This window comes from Alosa sapidissima, chromosome 15 (assembly GCF_018492685.1).
Source record: "Alosa sapidissima isolate fAloSap1 chromosome 15, fAloSap1.pri, whole genome shotgun sequence".
In the NCBI taxonomy this organism is placed as follows: Eukaryota; Metazoa; Chordata; class Actinopteri; order Clupeiformes; family Clupeidae; genus Alosa; species Alosa sapidissima.
In genome coordinates this window covers 6919190-6925418 of record NC_055971.1, presented here as the reverse complement: position 1 = coordinate 6925418, position 6229 = coordinate 6919190, and positions in this window count along the sequence as shown.

Here is a 6229-nt window from a genome sequence, read left to right as displayed (position 1 = left end):
TATGTGTTCAAAAGCCTTTTGTGAAGAATATCATAAGATCTTGAGGCAATCTGATGAAAAATACCATATTCATGGTACAGGGAATGTGTAAATCGGTCATTTTTGACCGGAACAGTGTTAGAAGGTTAATAAGCGAGACCATGCAAATAAGAGATCCAAATACAAGAATAAGTGAGACCAGTATTAGAACCCTGTTTATGTCTAATCTGTTTATGCTCAGTCTTGCTCACTATTTGCAGCTGACCTGTTTTTTTTCTGTGTTTACATTTCTGAAAACAAATAGAAACGTGTGTAAGCAATCGGTCCAGCACTTGGTTCACTATCCTGGAAGGACAGCCTCAAAAGCCCAGCGGCATTAAATGTATTCCAGTACAAACTCTTATTCTGCTTGCTTGTGTCTCATCCATAATAGAGCTGCAATAAAGGAAACCATCCAAAACCATCTATTCTTGCAGGGCAGGTTGGCTCACAGGCCTTGCCAACCACAGAAAAAAAAGATTTACAGGCCATGGCAAATAAAGTCGAGCCGAACTTCATCTGAAAGTGGAAAAGCTGGAAGAGGGGGGCCGTGGGTCCTCCGGAGCCCCAATCACACTTTGTTCTCTTTCTCTCCGTCTGCCCCTTCACCAGTTTGATCACAGCAAGGGGTGTAGAAGAGAGAGTGTGTTGTTGGCTGGGGGGGGGGGGGGAGTGGAGGTGGAGAGGAGTTTCCTGAGACGGAGTGATTTGGGCTGGTGGAGGTGCAGCGATGGAGGAGGAGGAGGAGGAGGAGGAGGAGGAGGGCAAGGAACGGGAGGACAAAGAGGAGGGGAAGTCGATTTAGACAGAAAAAGCTTTTGGCTTTGTGCCGTAACAAGGACTGCAGGACATTACAAAACAACTAATTAATGAATGCTTTGTCTGGTGTGTGAGTGTGTGTGTGTGTGTGTGAGAGAGTAAGACAGAGAGAGAGAGAGAGCAAAGAAGATAGATAGATAGAGGGTGAGAGACAGAGAGAGAGAGAGAGAGAGAGAGAGAGAGAGAGAGAGAGAGAGTCGCACGATGATGCATGGGTTTTGTTTTTGAAAGAGGACTGCCCTTGGAGACATGGGAATTGGGAGCGCAGTGTTTCATGAGCACGGGCACGAGCAGGCCTCCTGCAGCCCACAGAAGCCTGTTATTCAGGCCACACTTTCAACTCAGCTGAACTCACACGCTGAAGGGGAGAGCCACGCAGGTTGGTGTGCGCCTGCGTCAGTGTGTGTGCGCGCGTGTGTGTGTGTGTTCAAAGCTTTGTTATGTTTTGAACACCCTGCCAGCACTCAAATGCTGGTGTTTTGTTGAAAGATGTTGGGGGGGGGGGGGGTCAGCGTGAGTTTAAACTCTCCTGCTTTCATCGTCTGTTTTGATCAAGTTTGTCTTGAAAATCACGTGCAGAACATGCAAAGTTAGTAAGAAAAAGAAGTCTTCCCTAAGCCATGCTTCTCCTCTGCACTTCACTGCAACAGAAACGTCCAAAGATCCGAAATGCTAAAAAGGGAGCAGGGCTGAAACACTATCGATATTCACCACTACTTGAGAATGGAGCGATGGAGAAAGAGAGTGAGGGAATGAGAGAGAGAGAGAGAGTAAAAGCTGAGAGTGTGTGATGGGATCATCTCCTCTTGCTCCCTCTCAGCCGAGCAGCTCCAGATCAAATCAGATCTCCTGGCTGCCAGAGGGCCAGATCAAATCAGATCTCCTGGCTGCCAGAGGGCCAGATCAAATCAGATCTCCTGGCTGCCAGAGGGGCTCCGGCTGTGCAGGGATCTCCCTAATCTTCAGATGGGCCCAAATGCGGCGCAGTCTCACCACTAAATATAGGCAGGAAGAACGAAGGAGTGAAAAAAACAGAGAGAGAGAGAGAGAGAGAGAGAGAGAGAGAGAGAGAGAGAGAGAGAGTGTGTGTGCAAATGTGATGCTGAATCAAAGGAATCAATATTGAGCCGTATTGCTCAGTGGGGTCTAATTAGATTTGAGTTATGTGCTTGAAAAAGGAGCTATTGAATGATCTCAGACAGAACAGGGGGATTGGAGAGCTTTGTCATGAACTTCGATCTGGCTCGGATGAATCATTCATCTGTCCCTCCAATTACCAAGTGACCGATAGCCACTCGCTCATATCTCACATACCTGACACACCTACAGGTGGACCTGAGTGTGTCCCTCCATAATCCGTAACAGACGCTCATCTACCATCATGATCATTCCTACTGTACGTTCAATGTTTTTAAAGCGGCTCAGTTAAGGCCAGCCAATAGCTTGTGTTCTAAGATGGCCCTCTGCACATTTTAGCAGGCACGCACTAGTGTGGTCTCTGTGAGCGAAACTGCAGTTATTGGATTACCGTGCGGTGAGTGGCAGGGTCGGGCAGCGAGGACAAAAATAGCCCCTATGGCGGCGTGTCTGATTGATGCATGAACGTGGCGTAATAACGTAGATAATGAAGTGGTAAAACTAATTTCCTTTTCTTGACATCAAATGGCCGATGCATTTACCTCTGCAATTTTGTTATTTAACCTGAGGTGCCCCGAGAGTCAAGTCATTAGTTTTACTGTAGTTTGGCGAATTACATTAGTCTAACACTGACCATATTAGATAAGGACAGATAATTAAACATCATACAGACTGGGAAAAAGTGAGTGAAACTGATTCATTAGCATCTTGAAAGTGACCATATGTCACTGTTTCAATTTCATGTTGATTTAATAATTATACACACCCCAAGATTTTGCTGTGTATGCGGGTGGTTGTGCTGCTTATCCATATGTTGCCTGGCTTTCAATTTTCCTCTTGGATATTTCATAAAGATGTTGCTGTCCGTCTGGCCTGCCAGGGTATCAAAAAACATTATTAGTTCAATAGATTTTTTGGCTTTCTGCATTTGGATACAAATCCTCCTTATAAATGTTTGATTTGTAAGACACAGATACACAACAATTCACACAATGCTTTACCTCAGTACCATTCACTTGAGTTATAACTTCACGCTTACTACTCCAGACCACTTTTCCATAAATGCTGTGTGCAGGCTGGGAGGGGATGCGGTCACAGTTCACACCGAGAGAACTGCATCTCTATGGCAACCACATGCTGGTCTGCTCAGTGAACTTTGTGTGGCAGGTAAAAAACATGCAACCTCTCTGACGGCATAGCCAACCGCTGGACTGGGGTGAACAGTTTAGACATCTGAACATTTTTTCATGAGGTATTATGTTGACAGACATCTTTCCTCCACCATCAATTCTCTCAGAGTTTCACACATCAGAAAAAAACTACAGAGGGCTTTCTGAACGTCATACATTTCAACATTGTATTTCTTTAGGCTACTCTTCTACTATTCTGTCACATATTCTGTTTTTTACTTTCCTGTAGAATTGCTGTGCCAAATATGGAACATATTCTGTTTGCATAAAAAGAACCAAACACAGTTACTCATAAACAGATTCATTATACTGCTTAAGAAGCACACGGCTGTGCATCTTGTAATGGCCCACATCTTGAGAGTATTGAATTCATGTTTTATGCTTTTTATAGTCAAAAATAGTTTTTATGTCTTTATATTTCGTATTTATCTCTCTATCTGTCCTTATGTTTAACCGAATATTATGTGTTTGCCGTGTCAGAGTTCTGCATAGGTGCATCTCCTGCGTCAGTAGTTATGTGCTCTGTATTGGCAGGTTGGCACTAATCATGGTCTGAGTCAGAGTGGTCCACATAAGCTAAGACGACCGGCATCTCCCACCAACCTGGAAAGATACTTAAACCCTGACCCTTTACTTCTTAAGTTAGAACAGCTGGTGGATTTTGTATGTGAAGGTCTGTTGTTTCTCCCTTGACGCGCATCATGTAAATAAAACTCCTGATTTTTCCTACTATTGCCTGAATGGATCTTCATTCATCTGTGGCATTACAATTACTGTAAATTTATGGGAGGTACATACTTACTTATGAATTATTAAATATATAGGCAAAACATAGTGACAAACAAATCTAACCTGAAAAACTATTAAACTAAGTGGGGTTTGTCTCTAAGGTAAACATAATACAAATACATTATGCATACAGGATACTGTACACACAGCTATGTGTGAGTGGGCAGGTGTGTGTTTCAGCTGTTGGACATATCTCTCCAGCCATGCTGTTGTCACACCTATATTTGCACTGGGAAATGCTGTCAAAGCCAAAAACTGATTTCCATTTTCAATTACAACCACCATTTTTATTATCGGCTGAAACCACTCCCTTACTGTTAAAACAAGGTTCGTTGTTCAGACAACATTGCAACATATCCAATCAATCTGCCCCAAAAGCTACATCCTTTGTCGAGTTTAGAGCTTTGAAATGAGGTAAACATGAGGCCCTCAGAGAGGTGCTTTTCTGTGGCCTATACATCAGTAAACAAATTTGTCTCCTCCAATCCCACTCGGAGCTAGTTGGTCCTGAACAAATTAGAGGGATTGATTTATTGAGGTCTGCTTCACTGAGCCCCGACACCATGTGGGAGCCTATATAGCCTCCCACCGCATGTTGTGGCTGCAGCCCCAGAGACAGCTGAGGGGCAGACGGAAGGGGAGAAATCAGTATAGTGATTCCACATAAAGGCAGAGACAGCCTGCCATTACCATGGGTAGGGCTTTCAAACGCTGTAAACATACCAGGAGGCACGCGGTGCATGGAGGCCATTGATCACACATGGTGGCTGTTCTGGCTGATGTGGTTTCAGTCTAAGTAACGCAGCAGGATGCCTTTCAATTGAAAGCTACCTGAGAATTATTGGATGATGTGATGATATGCTTCAGCTTGCATCCATCTCTTCTGCACAGCTGGGGGGAGGTCCTTTCTTCCTCATGCACGCAGTAGGAGTCGTGAGGATAGCTTATCAGCAGGTGAGACAAGGCCAGTGCTAATATAAGCTTATGTATTTTACAGTTAATCAATGTACCTAAGATGAGTGCAGACTGCAGAGCCATGTCTAAGGAGAGAATGTTAGCACAGTGAGGGTCATTGTCAGTTTTACAGACTTTAGGCGTTACGGAAGACCAAGACCCAGGAATGGAAGTAAGCGCAAGGCAATTTGAGTGTGTTGGGCAAAGTATAAAATATGCACATCAATTATTTATAAAGAGAAAGAGACAGACAAGGAGACACCAGTCCCACATGTCAGAGCACATTTTAGAAAGTAGAAAGAGCAGAAAAGAAAAACAAATAAGTAGCTTTTTGGTAAAGCAGCTGAGATCGCTTACTAACAAGGCCAGACAGAAAGAGAAGAGGGGAGGATGTTACCATTCAAAGTCAGATCAGAAGTTGCTGCCATTTCATACCTTCCTTTCTTTCCTTCTGTGTCTCTGTGTGTGTGTGTGCGTGTGTGTTTACCACCTCCTGTTGGCTCTTGCTGATTTGATGATGTATTCATTTGGCCCAGGGAGGAGGGCCTGGGCGTCAGCAGGAGTAAATAAATTGCACCAGCGGCTGGTGCGTAATAAGCGAGCAAACGAGTGTGTGCTAATGAAAAAGCATGGGAATGCCTCTCTCCTGTTCTGACTCGCACATCTCCCCCTCTCCATTCCTTTCTTGCAGCCGTAATGAGAAGCACCTGTTAGCCGCTCTCATTAAGAGAGCTCTCTTCAGACCCTGTTAGACACTCGCCTCTGTTCCAGCTCTCATGCGTGTGTTCACTCACTCTAACACACACACACACAAACACACACACACAGCATAAAGGATAATGCCAAAAGGCATACATCCATGCCCTTTACACACACACACACACACACACACAGATGAACAATCCTCTGGACCTGAGAATTCTGCAGCATCAGACAGGTCAGCTTCATTAAGCCCTCATCCTAAATGAGGATGACTGGACACACTTAATGAGTAAACAGGAGGGCAGCCCAAACAGGCACCTCTAACAGTCTGATAGTCTCAGTCTAAAGGCCTCTGATTGGGCCTGTGCCAGATGACCATGGCATATGTTCCAAAACCAAATGCTAGCTAGCTCTGCTAACCACCATATTTGCTGAGGGCATTGATGGCAAGTGTGGATGGAAGGTAGTGCACAGGGCCATCAACATTTCCATGATTTGATTTCTTAAATGCTTAATGCTTAACCCTAAATTATACCACAGGCATTTATTTATTTATTTATTTGGGGGGGGGGGGGTTGGGTGCTCCACCTGTGATTTCTTATGATACTGTGGAAGAAACC